General features: G+C 43.1%; 9 non-coding genes across 9 annotated transcripts; all 9 read right to left on the bottom strand.

Moving 5' to 3' along the window:
- Positions 1–594: 594 nt before the first annotated feature.
- trnam-cau (transfer RNA methionine (anticodon CAU)) lies at positions 595–667 on the bottom strand. The gene has a single exon. It is a non-coding gene; the product is annotated as a tRNA-Met (tRNA).
- A 196-nt stretch (positions 668–863) lies between these two features.
- Positions 864–934, bottom strand: trnag-gcc (transfer RNA glycine (anticodon GCC)). Its single transcript has one exon. It is a non-coding gene; the product is annotated as a tRNA-Gly (tRNA).
- A 3725-nt stretch (positions 935–4659) lies between these two features.
- Positions 4660–4732, bottom strand: trnam-cau (transfer RNA methionine (anticodon CAU)). Its single transcript has one exon. It is a non-coding gene; the product is annotated as a tRNA-Met (tRNA).
- A 196-nt stretch (positions 4733–4928) lies between these two features.
- On the bottom strand, positions 4929–4999 carry trnag-gcc (transfer RNA glycine (anticodon GCC)). The gene has a single exon. It is a non-coding gene; the product is annotated as a tRNA-Gly (tRNA).
- A 2779-nt stretch (positions 5000–7778) lies between these two features.
- trnag-gcc (transfer RNA glycine (anticodon GCC)) lies at positions 7779–7849 on the bottom strand. Its single transcript has one exon. It is a non-coding gene; the product is annotated as a tRNA-Gly (tRNA).
- Positions 7850–11077: 3228 nt separating this feature from the next.
- On the bottom strand, positions 11078–11148 carry trnag-gcc (transfer RNA glycine (anticodon GCC)). Its single transcript has one exon. It is a non-coding gene; the product is annotated as a tRNA-Gly (tRNA).
- A 1413-nt stretch (positions 11149–12561) lies between these two features.
- Positions 12562–12634, bottom strand: trnam-cau (transfer RNA methionine (anticodon CAU)). Its single transcript has one exon. It is a non-coding gene; the product is annotated as a tRNA-Met (tRNA).
- Positions 12635–15530: 2896 nt separating this feature from the next.
- On the bottom strand, positions 15531–15603 carry trnam-cau (transfer RNA methionine (anticodon CAU)). The gene has a single exon. It is a non-coding gene; the product is annotated as a tRNA-Met (tRNA).
- A 196-nt stretch (positions 15604–15799) lies between these two features.
- Positions 15800–15870, bottom strand: trnag-gcc (transfer RNA glycine (anticodon GCC)). Its single transcript has one exon. It is a non-coding gene; the product is annotated as a tRNA-Gly (tRNA).
- Positions 15871–16648: the final 778 nt, after the last annotated feature.

The raw sequence follows: 16648 nt of genomic DNA, 5'->3' as shown, positions 1-16648 counted from the left end.
GAAGGTAGAGGACTGCACATATGTCCAAGCTGGCCATTCTACAATAGACCTGCCTCGTGTCAGGCTTGACAAAAAATGTAAACACCTCATCACATCTATCCTCATCACCACTGAACTTCCGAGGCTGAGGGAAAAAGCATGCTAAATTGAAAAAATGTAAACATCTTTTCGCATTTCACAAAGGCAATAGCATTGACGCCCTTAATTGAGTCTTCATTAATTGTCTTCAGACTAATGAGGTTAGTACTTGGGACAGAATGTTTTGTTGTAAAACAGTTTCGGAGGCTGCCCAGCCCTCACGTCTACTCAAGAGATGGAGAGAAGGTAGAACTGTCTCAAAACATCTTTATAGCATACCCTCCCTTTTTCCTTTGTTCTGTTTCATGTCATTCTAGTGGTGTGAAAATGTGCAGGTGTTGAAGTCTAAGCTCCTTGACTGGCACAAGTCTCGGTACTAGAGAGGGGAGCTGGAGTTCACGGAAAGAACACTTGTTGTGCTGAAGACTTTATTCCTTTGACCTTTGGATTACCAATGCTGTCTCTGGAAGGTAGAGGACCGCACATATGTCGAAGCTGTCCATTCTACGAAAAACCTGCCTCGTGTGAGGCTTGAACTCACGACCTTCAGATTATGAGACTGACACGCTGCCAACTGCGCCAACGAGGCTGAGGGAATGCGCCTGCTAAATTGAAAAACAATTGTAAACACCTTTTCGCATTTCATAAAGACAATAGCATTGACACACTTAATTGGGTCTTCATTAATTGTCCTGAGAATAAATAGAAGGCTGAGACCTCTGTTACTGCATATCAGTCAGTCAAGCTGCACTCATTTTGAGTTGTGAGACTTTTAAAGAGGTGCTTGCATTGGCCGGGAATCGAACCCGGGTCTCCCGCGTGGCAGGCGAGAATTCGACCACTGAACCACCAATGCCCACGTGTTGGAAAAAGGAGTTCCATTGAAGACGCCATCGCGTGTAGACAGAATCTTTTTCTTGATGGTCCATCAGTACTACATACTAAACCACATACTAACCTCATCACCACTGAACTACCAATGCCCACATTGTGTTCCACTGCACCACTGGACAGTCGCACTAATGACATTTGTACTTGGGACAGAATGTTTTGCTGAAAGGTAAAACAGTTTCGAAAACTGCCCAACCCTCGTGTCTACTCAAGAGATGGAGAGAAGGTAGAAGTGTCTTAAATCATCTTTATAGCATACCTTCCTTTTTCCCTTTGTTGTGTTTCATGCCATTCTAGTGGGGTGAGAATTTGCAGATGCAGAGGCGAGAATTCGACCACTGAACCACCAATGCCCATGTGCCGGAGAAAGGAGTTCCATTGAAGACGCCATCGCGTGTAGACAGAATGTTTTTTGATGGTCCATCAGTACTACGTACTAAACCACATACTAACCTCATCACCACTGAACTACCAATGCCCACATTGTGTTCCACTGCACCACTGGACAGTCGCACTAATGACATTTGTACTTGGGACAGAATGTTTTGTTGAAAGGTAAAACTGTTTCGGAAGCTGTCCACCCATCACGTCTACTCAACAGATGGAGAGAAGGTAGAAATGTCTTAAAACATCTTTATAGCATACCTTCCCTTTTTCCTTTGTTCTGTTTCATGCCCTTCTAGTGGTGTGAAAATTTGCAGGTGTTGAAATCTAAGCTCCTTGACTGGCACACATCTTGGGTATTAGACAGGGGAGCGCAATTCCTGGATGTCCGCTTTAGTTTGGCTTGAATTTTAGGTTTTATATATGCTTTAAGCATCTAGAGTTCACGGAAAAAAACACTTGTTCTCCTAAAGCCTTTATTCCTTTGTCCTTTGCATTACCAATGCTCTCTCTAGAAGGTAGAGGACTGCACATATGTCCAAGCTGGCCATTCTACAATAGACCTGCCTCGTGTCAGGCTTGACAAAAAATGTCAACACCTCATCACATCTATCCTCATCACCACTGAACTACCGAGGCTGAGGGAAAAAGCATGCTAAATTGAAAAAATGTAAACATCTTTTCGCATTTCACAAAGGCAATAGCATTGACGCCCTTAATTGAGTCTTCATTAATTGTCTTCAGACTAATGAGGTTAGTACTTGGGACAGAATGTTTTGTTGGATGGTAAAACAGTTTCGGAGGCTGCCCAGCCCTCACGTCTACTCAAGAGATGGAGAGAAGGTAGAACTGTCTCAAAACATCTTTATAGAATACCCTCCCTTTTTCCTTTGTTCTGTTTCATGTCATTCTAGTGGTGTGAAAATGTGCAGGTGTTGAAGTCTAAGCTCCTTGACTGGCACAAATCTCGGTACTAGAGAGGGGAGCTGGAGTTCACGGAAAGAACACTTGTTGTGCTGAAGACTTTATTCCTTTGACCTTTGGATTACCAATGCTGTCTCTGGAAGGTAGAGGACCGCACATATGTCCAAGCTGGCCATTCTACAATAGACCTGCCTCGTGTCAGGCTTGACAAAAAATGTAAACACCTCATCACATCTATCCTCATCACCACTGAACTACCGAGGCTGAGGGAAAAAGCATGCTAAATTGAAAAAATGTAAACATCTTTTCGCATTTCACAAAGGCAATAGCATTGACGCCCTTAATTGAGTCTTCATTAATTGTCTTCAGACTATTGAGGTTAGTACTTGGGACAGAATGTTTTGTTGGATGGTAAAACAGTTTCTTTATAGCATACCTTCCCTTTTTCTTTTGTTGTGTTTCATGCCCTTCTAGTGGTGTGAAAATTTGCAGGTGCTGAAATCTAAGCTCCTTGACTGGCACACATCTTGGGTATTAGACAGGGGAGCGCAATTCCTGGATGTCCGCTTTAGTTCGGCTTGAATTTTAGGTTTTATATATGCTTTAAGCATCTAGAGTTCACGGAAAAAAACACTTGTTCTCCTAAAGCCTTTATTCCTTTGTCCTTTGCATTACCAATGCTCTCTCTAGAAGGTAGAGGACTGCACATATGTCCAAGCTGGCCATTCTACAATAGACCTGCCTCGTGTCAGGCTTGACAAAAAATGTAAACACCTCATCACATCTATCCTCATCACCACTGAACTTCCGAGGCTGAGGGAAAAAGCATGCTAAATTGAAAAAATGTAAACATCTTTTCGCATTTCACAAAGGCAATAGCATTGACGCCCTTAATTGAGTCTTCATTAATTGTCTTCAGACTAATGAGGTTAGTACTTGGGACAGAATGTTTTGTTGGATGGTAAAACAGTTTCGGAGGCTGCCCAGCCCTCACGTCTACTCAAGAGATGGAGAGAAGGTAGAACTGTCTCAAAACATCTTTATAGAATACCCTCCCTTTTTCCTTTGTTCTGTTTCATGTCATTCTAGTGGTGTGAAAATGTGCAGGTGTTGAAGTCTAAGCTCCTTGACTGGCACAAATCTCGGTACTAGAGAGGGGAGCTGGAGTTCACGGAAAGAACACTTGTTGTGCTGAAGACTTTATTCCTTTGACCTTTGGATTACCAATGCTGTCTCTGGAAGGTAGAGGACCGCACATATGTCCAAGCTGGCCATTCTACAATAGACCTGCCTCGTGTCAGGCTTGACAAAAAATGTAAACACCTCATCACATCTATCCTCATCACCACTGAACTACCGAGGCTGAGGGAAAAAGCATGCTAAATTGAAAAAATGTAAACATCTTTTCGCATTTCACAAAGGCAATAGCATTGACGCCCTTAATTGAGTCTTCATTAATTGTCTTCAGACTATTGAGGTTAGTACTTGGGACAGAATGTTTTGTTGGATGGTAAAACAGTTTCTTTATAGCATACCTTCCCTTTTTCTTTTGTTGTGTTTCATGCCCTTCTTGTGGTGTGAAAATTTGCAGGTGCTGAAATCTAAGCTCCTTGACTGGCACACATCTTGGGTATTAGACAGGGGAGCGCAATTCCTGGATGTCCGCTTTAGTTCGGCTTGAATTTTAGGTTTTATATATGCTTTAAGCATCTAGAGTTCACGGAAAAAAACACTTGTTCTCCTAAAGCCTTTATTCCTTTGTCCTTTGCATTACCAATGCTCTCTCTAGAAGGTAGAGGACTGCACATATGTCCAAGCTGGCCATTCTACAATAGACCTGCCTCGTGTCAGGCTTGACAAAAAATGTAAACACCTCATCACATCTATCCTCATCACCACTGAACTTCCGAGGCTGAGGGAAAAAGCATGCTAAATTGAAAAAATGTAAACATCTTTTCGCATTTCACAAAGGCAATAGCATTGACGCCCTTAATTGAGTCTTCATTAATTGTCTTCAGACTAATGAGGTTAGTACTTGGGACAGAATGTTTTGTTGTAAAACAGTTTCGGAGGCTGCCCAGCCCTCACGTCTACTCAAGAGATGGAGAGAAGGTAGAACTGTCTCAAAACATCTTTATAGCATACCCTCCCTTTTTCCTTTGTTCTGTTTCATGTCATTCTAGTGGTGTGAAAATGTGCAGGTGTTGAAGTCTAAGCTCCTTGACTGGCACAAGTCTCGGTACTAGAGAGGGGAGCTGGAGTTCACGGAAAGAACACTTGTTGTGCTGAAGACTTTATTCCTTTGACCTTTGGATTACCAATGCTGTCTCTGGAAGGTAGAGGACCGCACATATGTCGAAGCTGTCCATTCTACGAAAAACCTGCCTCGTGTGAGGCTTGAACTCACGACCTTCAGATTATGAGACTGACACGCTGCCAACTGCGCCAACGAGGCTGAGGGAATGCGCCTGCTAAATTGAAAAACAATTGTAAACACCTTTTCGCATTTCATAAAGACAATAGCATTGACACACTTAATTGGGTCTTCATTAATTGTCCTGAGAATAAATAGAAGGCTGAGACCTCTGTTACTGCATATCAGTCAGTCAAGCTGCGCTCATTTTGAGTTGTGAGACTTTTAAAGAGGTGCTTGCATTGGCCGGGAATCGAACCCGGGTCTCCCGCGTGGCAGGCGAGAATTCGACCACTGAACCACCAATGCCCACGTGTTGGAAAAAGGAGTTCCATTGAAGACGCCATCGCGTGTAGACAGAATCTTTTTTGTACTTGGGACAGAATGTTTTGCTGAAAGGTAAAACAGTTTCGGAAACTGCCCAACCCTCGTGTCTACTCAAGAGATGGAGAGAAGGTAGAAGTGTCATAAATCATCTTTATAGCATACCTTCCTTTTTCCCTTTGTTGTGTTTCATGCCATTCTAGTGGGGTGAGAATTTGCAGATGCAGAGGCGAGAATTCGACCACTGAACCACCAATGCCCATGTGCCGGAGAAAGGAGTTCCATTGAAGACGCCATCGCGTGTAGACAGAATGTTTTTTGATGGTCCATCAGTACTACGTACTAAACCCAACACTAACCTCATCACCACTGAACTACCAATGCCCACATTGTGTTCCACTGCACCTCTGGACAGTCACACTAATGAAGTTAGTACTTGGGACAGAATGTTTTGTTGGAAAACTGTTTCGGAAGCTGTCCACCCATCACGTCTACTCAAGAGATGGAGAGAAGGTAGAAATGTTTTAAAACATCTTTATAGCATACCTTCCCTTTTTCCTTTGTTCTGTTTCATGTCATTCTAGTGGTGTGAAAATGTGCAGGTGTTGAAATCTAAGCTCCTTGACTGGCACACAGCTTGGGTATTAGACAGGGGAGCGCAATTCCTGGATGTCCGCTTTAGTTTGGCTTGAATTTTAGGTTTTATATATGCTTTAAGCATCTAGAGTTCACGGAAAAAAACACTTGTTCTCCTAAAGCCTTTATTCCTTTGTCCTTTGCATTACCAATGCTCTCTCTAGAAGGTAGAGGACTGCACATATGTCCAAGCTGGCCATTCTACAATAGACCTGCCTCGTGTCAGGCTTGACAAAAAATGTAAACACCACCTCATCACATCTATCCTCATCACCACTGAACTACCGAGGCTGAGGGAAAAAGCATGCTAAATTGAAAAAATGTAAACATCTTTTCGCATTTCACAAAGGCAATAGCATTGACGCCCTTAATTGAGTCTTCATTAATTGTCTTCAGACTAATGAGGTTAGTACTTGGGACAGAATGTTTTGTTGGATGGTAAAACAGTTTCGGAGGCTGCCCAGCCCTCACGTCTACTCAAGAGATGGAGAGAAGGTAGAACTGTCTCAAAACATCTTTATAGAATACCCTCCCTTTTTCCTTTGTTCTGTTTCATGTCATTCTAGTGGTGTGAAAATGTGCAGGTGTTGAAGTCTAAGCTCCTTGACTGGCACAAATCTCGGTACTAGAGAGGGGAGCTGGAGTTCACGGAAAGAACACTTGTTGTGCTGAAGACTTTATTCCTTTGACCTTTGGATTACCAATGCTGTCTCTGGAAGGTAGAGGACCGCACATATGTCCAAGCTGGCCATTCTACAATAGACCTGCCTCGTGTCAGGCTTGACAAAAAATGTAAACACCTCATCACATCTATCCTCATCACCACTGAACTACCGAGGCTGAGGGAAAAAGCATGCTAAATTGAAAAAATGTAAACATCTTTTCGCATTTCACAAAGGCAATAGCATTGACGCCCTTAATTGAGTCTTCATTAATTGTCTTCAGACTATTGAGGTTAGTACTTGGGACAGAATGTTTTGTTGGATGGTAAAACAGTTTCTTTATAGCATACCTTCCCTTTTTCTTTTGTTGTGTTTCATGCCCTTCTAGTGGTGTGAAAATTTGCAGGTGTTGAAATCTAAGCTCCTTGACTGGCACACATCTTGGGTATTAGACAGGGGAGCGCAATTCCTGGATGTCCGCTTTAGTTCGGCTTGAATTTTAGGTTTTATATATGCTTTAAGCATCTAGAGTTCACGGAAAAAAACACTTGTTCTCCTAAAGCCTTTATTCCTTTGTCCTTTGCATTACCAATGCTCTCTCTAGAAGGTAGAGGACTGCACATATGTCCAAGCTGGCCATTCTACAATAGACCTGCCTCGTGTCAGGCTTGACAAAAAATGTAAACACCTCATCACATCTATCCTCATCACCACTGAACTTCCGAGGCTGAGGGAAAAAGCATGCTAAATTGAAAAAATGTAAACATCTTTTCGCATTTCACAAAGGCAATAGCATTGACGCCCTTAATTGAGTCTTCATTAATTGTCTTCAGACTAATGAGGTTAGTACTTGGGACAGAATGTTTTGTTGTAAAACAGTTTCGGAGGCTGCCCAGCCCTCACGTCTACTCAAGAGATGGAGAGAAGGTAGAACTGTCTCAAAACATCTTTATAGCATACCCTCCCTTTTTCCTTTGTTCTGTTTCATGTCATTCTAGTGGTGTGAAAATGTGCAGGTGTTGAAGTCTAAGCTCCTTGACTGGCACAAGTCTCGGTACTAGAGAGGGGAGCTGGAGTTCACGGAAAGAACACTTGTTGTGCTGAAGACTTTATTCCTTTGACCTTTGGATTACCAATGCTGTCTCTGGAAGGTAGAGGACCGCACATATGTCGAAGCTGTCCATTCTACAAAAAACCTGCCTCGTGTGAGGCTTGAACTCACGACCTTCAGATTATGAGACTGACTCGCTGCCAACTGCGCCAACGAGGCTGAGGGAATGCGCCTGATAAATTGAAAAACAATTGTAAACACCTTTTCGCATTTCATAAAGACAATAGCATTGACACACTTAATTGGGTCTTCATTAATTGTCCTGAGAATAAATAGAAGGCTGAGACCTCTGTTACTGCATATCAGTCAGTCAAGCTGCGCTCATTTTGAGTTGTGAGACTTTTAAAGAGGTGCTTGCATTGGCCGGGAATCGAACCCGGGTCTCCCGCGTGGCAGGCGAGAATTCGACCACTGAACCACCAATGCCCACGTGTTGGAAAAAGGAGTTCCATTGAAGACGCCATCGCGTGTAGACAGAATCTTTTTTGTACTTGGGACAGAATGTTTTGCTGAAAGGTAAAACAGTTTCGGAAACTGCCCAACCCTCGTGTCTACTCAAGAGATGGAGAGAAGGTAGAAGTGTCTTAAATCATCTTTATAGCATACCTTCCTTTTTCCCTTTGTTGTGTTTCATGCCATTCTAGTGGGGTGAGAATTTGCAGATGCAGAGGCGAGAATTCGACCACTGAACCACCAATGCCCATGTGCCGGAGAAAGGAGTTCCATTGAAGACGCCATCGCGTGTAGACAGAATGTTTTTTGATGGTCCATCAGTACTACGTACTAAACCCAACACTAACCTCATCACCACTGAACTACCAATGCCCACATTGTGTTCCACTGCACCTCTGGACAGTCACACTAATGAAGTTAGTACTTGGGACAGAATGTTTTGATGGAAAACTGTTTCCAAACACCTTTTCGCATTTCATAAAGACAATAGCATTGACACACTTAATTGGGTCTTCATTAATTGTCCTGAGAATAAATAGAAGGCTGAGACCTCTGTTACTGCATATCAGTCAGTCAAGCTGCGCTCATTTTGAGTTGTGAGACTTTTAAAGAGGTGCTTGCATTGGCCGGGAATCGAACCCGGGTCTCCCGCGTGGCAGGCTAGAATTCGACCACTGAACCACCAATGCCCACATGTTGGAAAAAGGAGTTCCATTGAAGACGCCATCGCGTGTAGACAGAATCTTTTTCTTGATGGTCCATCAGTACTACATACTAAACCACATACTAACCTCATCACCACTGAACTACCAATGCCCACATTGTGTTCCACTGCACCACTGGACAGTCGCACTAATGACATTTGTACTTGGGACAGAATGTTTTGTTGAAAGGTAAAACTGTTTCGGAAGCTGTCCACCCATCACGTCTACTCAACAGATGGAGAGAAGGTAGAAATGTCTTAAAACATCTTTATAGCATACCTTCCCTTTTTCCTTTGTTCTGTTTCATGCCCTTCTAGTGGTGTGAAAATTTGCAGGTGTTGAAATCTAAGCTCCTTGACTGGCACACATCTTGGGTATTAGACAGGGGAGCGCAATTCCTGGATGTCCGCTTTAGTTTGGCTTGAATTTTAGGTTTTATATATGCTTTAAGCATCTAGAGTTCACGGAAAAAAACACTTGTTCTCCTAAAGCCTTTATTCCTTTGTCCTTTGCATTACCAATGCTCTCTCTAGAAGGTAGAGGACTGCACATATGTCCAAGCTGGCCATTCTACAATAGACCTGCCTCGTGTCAGGCTTGACAAAAAATGTAAACACCACCTCATCACATCTATCCTCATCACCACTGAACTACCGAGGCTGAGGGAAAAAGCATGCTAAATTGAAAAAATGTAAACATCTTTTCGCATTTCACAAAGGCAATAGCATTGACGCCCTTAATTGAGTCTTCATTAATTGTCTTCAGACTAATGAGGTTAGTACTTGGGACAGAATGTTTTGTTGGATGGTAAAACAGTTTCGGAGGCTGCCCAGCCCTCACGTCTACTCAAGAGATGGAGAGAAGGTAGAACTGTCTCAAAACATCTTTATAGAATACCCTCCCTTTTTCCTTTGTTCTGTTTCATGTCATTCTAGTGGTGTGAAAATGTGCAGGTGTTGAAGTCTAAGCTCCTTGACTGGCACAAATCTCGGTACTAGAGAGGGGAGCTGGAGTTCACGGAAAGAACACTTGTTGTGCTGAAGACTTTATTCCTTTGACCTTTGGATTACCAATGCTGTCTCTGGAAGGTAGAGGACCGCACATATGTCCAAGCTGGCCATTCTACAATAGACCTGCCTCGTGTCAGGCTTGACAAAAAATGTAAACACCTCATCACATCTATCCTCATCACCACTGAACTACCGAGGCTGAGGGAAAAAGCATGCTAAATTGAAAAAATGTAAACATCTTTTCGCATTTCACAAAGGCAATAGCATTGACGCCCTTAATTGAGTCTTCATTAATTGTCTTCAGACTATTGAGGTTAGTACTTGGGACAGAATGTTTTGTTGGATGGTAAAACAGTTTCTTTATAGCATACCTTCCCTTTTTCTTTTGTTGTGTTTCATGCCCTTCTAGTGGTGTGAAAATTTGCAGGTGTTGAAATCTAAGCTCCTTGACTGGCACACATCTTGGGTATTAGACAGGGGAGCGCAATTCCTGGATGTCCGCTTTAGTTCGGCTTGAATTTTAGGTTTTATATATGCTTTAAGCATCTAGAGTTCACGGAAAAAAACACTTGTTCTCCTAAAGCCTTTATTCCTTTGTCCTTTGCATTACCAATGCTCTCTCTAGAAGGTAGAGGACTGCACATATGTCCAAGCTGGCCATTCTACAATAGACCTGCCTCGTGTCAGGCTTGACAAAAAATGTAAACACCTCATCACATCTATCCTCATCACCACTGAACTTCCGAGGCTGAGGGAAAAAGCATGCTAAATTGAAAAAATGTAAACATCTTTTCGCATTTCACAAAGGCAATAGCATTGACGCCCTTAATTGAGTCTTCATTAATTGTCTTCAGACTAATGAGGTTAGTACTTGGGACAGAATGTTTTGTTGTAAAACAGTTTCGGAGGCTGCCCAGCCCTCACGTCTACTCAAGAGATGGAGAGAAGGTAGAACTGTCTCAAAACATCTTTATAGCATACCCTCCCTTTTTCCTTTGTTCTGTTTCATGTCATTCTAGTGGTGTGAAAATGTGCAGGTGTTGAAGTCTAAGCTCCTTGACTGGCACAAGTCTCGGTACTAGAGAGGGGAGCTGGAGTTCACGGAAAGAACACTTGTTGTGCTGAAGACTTTATTCCTTTGACCTTTGGATTACCAATGCTGTCTCTGGAAGGTAGAGGACCGCACATATGTCGAAGCTGTCCATTCTACGAAAAACCTGCCTCGTGTGAGGCTTGAACTCATGACCTTCCGATTATGAGACTGACACGCTGCCAACTGCGCCAACGAGGCTGAGGGAATGCGCCTGCTAAATTGAAAAACAATTGTAAACACCTTTTCGCATTTCATAAAGACAATAGCATTGACACACTTAATTGGGTCTTCATTAATTGTCCTGAGAATAAATAGAAGGCTGAGACCTCTGTTACTGCATATCAGTCAGTCAAGCTGCGCTCATTTTGAGTTGTGAGACTTTTAAAGAGGTGCTTGCATTGGCCGGGAATCGAACCCGGGTCTCCCGCGTGGCAGGCGAGAATTCGACCACTGAACCACCAATGCCCACGTGTTGGAAAAAGGAGTTCCATTGAAGACGCCATCGCGTGTAGACAGAATCTTTTTTGTACTTGGGACAGAATGTTTTGCTGAAAGGTAAAACAGTTTCGGAAACTGCCCAACCCTCGTGTCTACTCAAGAGATGGAGAGAAGGTAGAAGTGTCATAAATCATCTTTATAGCATACCTTCCTTTTTCCCTTTGTTGTGTTTCATGCCATTCTAGTGGGGTGAGAATTTGCAGATGCAGAGGCGAGAATTCGACCACTGAACCACCAATGCCCATGTGCCGGAGAAAGGAGTTCCATTGAAGACGCCATCGCGTGTAGACAGAATGTTTTTTGATGGTCCATCAGTACTACGTACTAAACCCAACACTAACCTCATCACCACTGAACTACCAATGCCCACATTGTGTTCCACTGCACCTCTGGACAGTCACACTAATGAAGTTAGTACTTGGGACAGAATGTTTTGTTGGAAAACTGTTTCGGAAGCTGTCCACCCATCACGTCTACTCAAGAGATGGAGAGAAGGTAGAAATGTTTTAAAACATCTTTATAGCATACCTTCCCTTTTTCCTTTGTTCTGTTTCATGCCCTTCTAGTGGTGTGAAAATTTGCAGGTGTTGAAATCTAAGCTGCTTGACTGGCACACAGCTTGGGTATTAGACAGGGGAGCGCAATTCCTGGATGTCCGCTTTAGTTTGGCTTGAATTTTAGGTTTTATATATGCTTTAAGCATCTAGAGTTCACGGAAAAAAACACTTGTTCTCCTAAAGCCTTTATTCCTTTGTCCTTTCCATTACCAATGCTCTCTCTAGAAGGTAGAGGACTGCACATATGTCCAAGCTGGCCATTCTACAATAGACCTGCCTCGTGTCAGGCTTGACAAAAAATGTAAACACCTCATCACATCTATCCTCATCACCTACACGTGACCCTCAGCGTGGCTGAGGGAAAAAGCATGCTAAATTGAAAAAATGTAAACATCTTTTCGCATTTCACAAAGGCAATAGCATTGACGCCCTTAATTGAGTCTTCATTAATTGTCTTCAGACTATTGAGGTTAGTACTTGGGACAGAATGTTTTGTTGTAAAACAGTTTCGGAGGCTGCCCAGCCCTCAAGTCTACTCAAGAGATGGAGAGAAGGTAGAACTGTCTCAAAACATCTTTATAGCATACCCTCCCTTTTTCCTTTGTTCTGTTTCATGTCATTCTAGTGGTGTGAAAATGTGCAGGTGTTGAGTCTAAGCTCCTTGACTGGCACAAGTCTCGGTACTAGAGAGGGGAGCTGGAGTTCACGGAAAGAACACTTGTTGTGCTGAAGACTTTATTCCTTTGACCTTTGGATTACCAATGCTGTCTCTGGAAGGTAGAGGACCGCACATATGTCGAAGCTGTCCATTCTACGAAAAACCTGCCTCGTGTGAGGCTTGAACTCACGACCTTCAGATTATGAGACTGACGCGCTGCCAACTGCGCCAACGAGGCTGAGGGGATGCGCCTGCTAAATTGAAAAACAATTGTAATCACCTTTTCGCATTTCATAAAGACAATAGCATTGACACACTTAATTGGGTCTTCATTAATTGTCCTGAGAATAAATAGAAGGCTGAGACCTCTGTTACTGCATATCAGTCAGTCAAGCTGCGCTCATTTTGAGTTGTGAGACTTTTAAAGAGGTGCTTGCATTGGCCGGGAATCGAACCCGGGTCTCCCGCGTAGCAGGCGAGAATTCGACCGCTGAACCACCAATGCCCACGTGTTGGAAAAAGGAGTTCCATTGAAGACGCCATCGCGTGTAGACAGAATCTTTTTCTTGATGGTCCATCAGTACTACATACTAAACCACATACTAACCTCATCACCACTGAACTACCAATGCCCACATTGTGTTCCACTGCACCACTGGACAGTCGCACTAATGACATTTGTACTTGGGACAGAATGTTTTGCTGAAAGGTAAAACAGTTTCGAAAACTGCCCAACCCTCGTGTCTACTCAAGAGATGGAGAGAAGGTAGAAGTGTCTTAAATCATCTTTATAGCATACCTTCCTTTTTCCCTTTGTTGTGTTTCATGCCATTCTAGTGGGGTGAGAATTTGCAGATGCAGAGGCGAGAATTCGACCACTGAACCACCAATGCCCATGTGCCGGAGAAAGGAGTTCCATTGAAGACGCCATCGCGTGTAGACAGAATGTTTTTTGATGGTCCATCAGTACTACGTACTAAACCCAACACTAACCTCATCACCACTGAACTACCAATGCCCACATTGTGTTCCACTGCACCACTGGACAGTCGCACTAATGACATTTGTACTTGGGACAGAATGTTTTGCTGAAAGGTAAAACAGTTTCGGAAACTGCCCATCCCTCGTGTCTACTCAAGAGATGGAAAGAAGGTAGAAGTGTCTTAAATCATCTTTATAGCATACCTTCCCTTTTTCCTTTGTTCTGTTTCATGCCCTTCTAGTGGTGTGAAAATTTGGAGGTGTTGAAATCTAAGCTCCTTGACTGGCACACATCTTGGGTATTAGACAGGGGAGCGCAATTCCTGGATGTCCGCTTTAGTTTGGCTTGAATTTTAGGTTTTATATATGCTTTAAGCATCTAGAGTTCACGGAAAAAAACACTTGTTCTCCTAAAGCCTTTATTCCTTTGTCCTTTGCATTACCAATGCTCTCTTTAGAAGGTAGAGGACTGCACATATGTCCAAGCTGGCCATTCTACAATAGACCTGCCTCGTGTCAGGCTTGACAAAAAATGTAAACACCACCTCATCACATCTATCCTCATCACCACTGAACTACCGAGGCTGAGGGAAAAAGCATGCTAAATTGAAAAAATGTAAACATCTTTTCGCATTTCACAAAGGCAATAGCATTGACGCCCTTAATTGAGTCTTCATTAATTGTCTTCAGACTAATGAGGTTAGTACTTGGGACAGAATGTTTTGTTGGATGGTAAAACAGTTTCGGAGGCTGCCCAGCCCTCACGTCTACTCAAGAGATGGAGAGAAGGTAGAACTGTCTCAAAACATCTTTATAGAATACCCTCCCTTTTTCCTTTGTTCTGTTTCATGTCATTCTAGTGGTGTGAAAATGTGCAGGTGTTGAAGTCTAAGCTCCTTGACTGGCACAAATCTCGGTACTAGAGAGGGGAGCTGGAGTTCACGGAAAGAACACTTGTTGTGCTGAAGACTTTATTCCTTTGACCTTTGGATTACCAATGCTGTCTCTGGAAGGTAGAGGACCGCACATATGTCCAAGCTGGCCATTCTACAATAGACCTGCCTCGTGTCAGGCTTGACAAAAAATGTAAACACCTCATCACATCTATCCTCATCACCACTGAACTACCGAGGCTGAGGGAAAAAGCATGCTAAATTGAAAAAATGTAAACATCTTTTCGCATTTCACAAAGGCAATAGCATTGACGCCCTTAATTGAGTCTTCATTAATTGTCTTCAGACTATTGAGGTTAGTACTTGGGACAGAATGTTTTGTTGGATGGTAAAACAGTTTCTTTAAAGCATACCTTCCCTTTTTCATTTGTTGTGTTTCATGCCCTTCTAGTGGTGTGAAAATTTGCAGGTGTTGAAATCTAAGCTCCTTGACTGGCACACATCTTGGGTATTAGACAGGGGAGCGCAATTCCTGGATGTCCGCTTTAGTTCGGCTTGAATTTTAGGTTTTATATATGCTTTAAGCATCTAGAGTTCACGGAAAAAAACACTTGTTCTCCTAAAGCCTTTATTCCTTTGTCCTTTGCATTACCAATGCTCTCTCTAGAAGGTAGAGGACTGCACATATGTCCAAGCTGGCCATTCTACAATAGACCTGCCTCGTGTCAGGCTTGACAAAAAATGTAAACACCTCATCACATCTATCCTCATCACCACTGAACTTCCGAGGCTGAGGGAAAAAGCATGCTAAATTGAAAAAATGTAAACATCTTTTCGCATTTCACAAAGGCAATAGCATTGACGCCCTTAATTGAGTCTTCATTAATTGTCTTCAGACTAATGAGGTTAGTACTTGGGACAGAATGTTTTGTTGTAAAACATTTTCGGAGGCTGCCCAGCCCTCACGTCTACTCAAGAGATGGAGAGAAGGTAGAACTGTCTCAAAACATCTTTATAGCATACCCTCCCTTTTTCCTTTGTTCTGTTTCATGTCATTCTAGTGGTGTGAAAATGTGCAGGTGTTGAAGTCTAAGCTCCTTGACTGGCACAAGTCTCGGTACTAGAGAGGGGAGCTGGAGTTCACGGAAAGAACACTTGTTGTGCTGAAGACTTTATTCCTTTGACCTTTGGATTACCAATGCTGTCTCTGGAAGGTAGAGGACCGCACATATGTCGAAGCTGTCCATTCTACGAAAAACCTGCCTCGTGTGAGGCTTGAACTCACGACCTTCAGATTATGAGACTGACGCGCTGCCAACTGCGCCAACGAGGCTGAGGGAATGCGCCTGCTAAATTGAAAAACAATTGTAAACACCTTTTCGCATTTCATAAAGACAATAGCATTGACACACTTAATTGGGTCTTCATTAATTGTCCTGAGAATAAATAGAAGGCTGAGACCTCTGTTACTGCATATCAGTCAGTCAAGCTGCGCTCATTTTGAGTTGTGAGACTTTTAAAGAGGTGCTTGCATTGGCCGGGAATCGAACCCGGGTCTCCCGCTTGGCAGGCGAGAATTCGACCACTGAACCACCAATGCCCACGTGTTGGAAAAAGGAGTTCCATTGAAGACGCCATCGCGTGTAGACAGAATCTTTTTCTTGATGGTCCATCAGTACTACATACTAAACCACATACTAACCTCATCACCACTGAACTACCAATGCCCACATTGTGTTCCACTGCACCACTGGACAGTCGCACTAATGACATTTGTACTTGGGACAGAATGTTTTGCTGAAAGGTAAAACAGTTTCGGAAACTGCCCAACCCTCGTGTCTACTCAAGAGATGGAGAGAAGGTAGAAGTGTCTTAAATCATCTTTATAGCATACCTTCCTTTTTCCCTTTGTTGTGTTTCATGCCATTCTAGTGGGGTGAGAATTTGCAGATGCAGAGGCGAGAATTCGACCACTGAACCACCAATGCCCATGTGCCGGAGAAAGGAGTTCCATTGAAGACGCCATTGCGTGTAGACAGAATGTTTTTTGATGGTCCATCAGTACTACGTACTAAACCACATACTAACCTCATCACCACTGAACTACCAATGCCCACATTGTGTTCCACTGCACCACTGGACAGTCGCACTAATGACATTTGTACTTGGGACAGAATGTTTTGTTGAAAGGTAAAACTGTTTCGGAAGCTGTCCACCCATCACGTCTACTCAACAGATGGAGAGAAGGTAGAAATGTCTTAAAACATCTTTATAGCATACCTTCCCTTTTTCCTTTGTTCTGTTTCATGCCCTTCTAGTGGTGTGAAAATTTGCAGGTGTTGAAATCTAAGCGCCTTGACTGGCACACATCTTGGGTA

This window comes from Channa argus, unplaced genomic scaffold (genome assembly GCF_033026475.1).
Source record: "Channa argus isolate prfri unplaced genomic scaffold, Channa argus male v1.0 Contig022, whole genome shotgun sequence".
In the NCBI taxonomy this organism is placed as follows: domain Eukaryota; kingdom Metazoa; phylum Chordata; class Actinopteri; order Anabantiformes; family Channidae; genus Channa; species Channa argus.
This window is presented reverse-complemented; position numbering and strand designations above follow the sequence as displayed.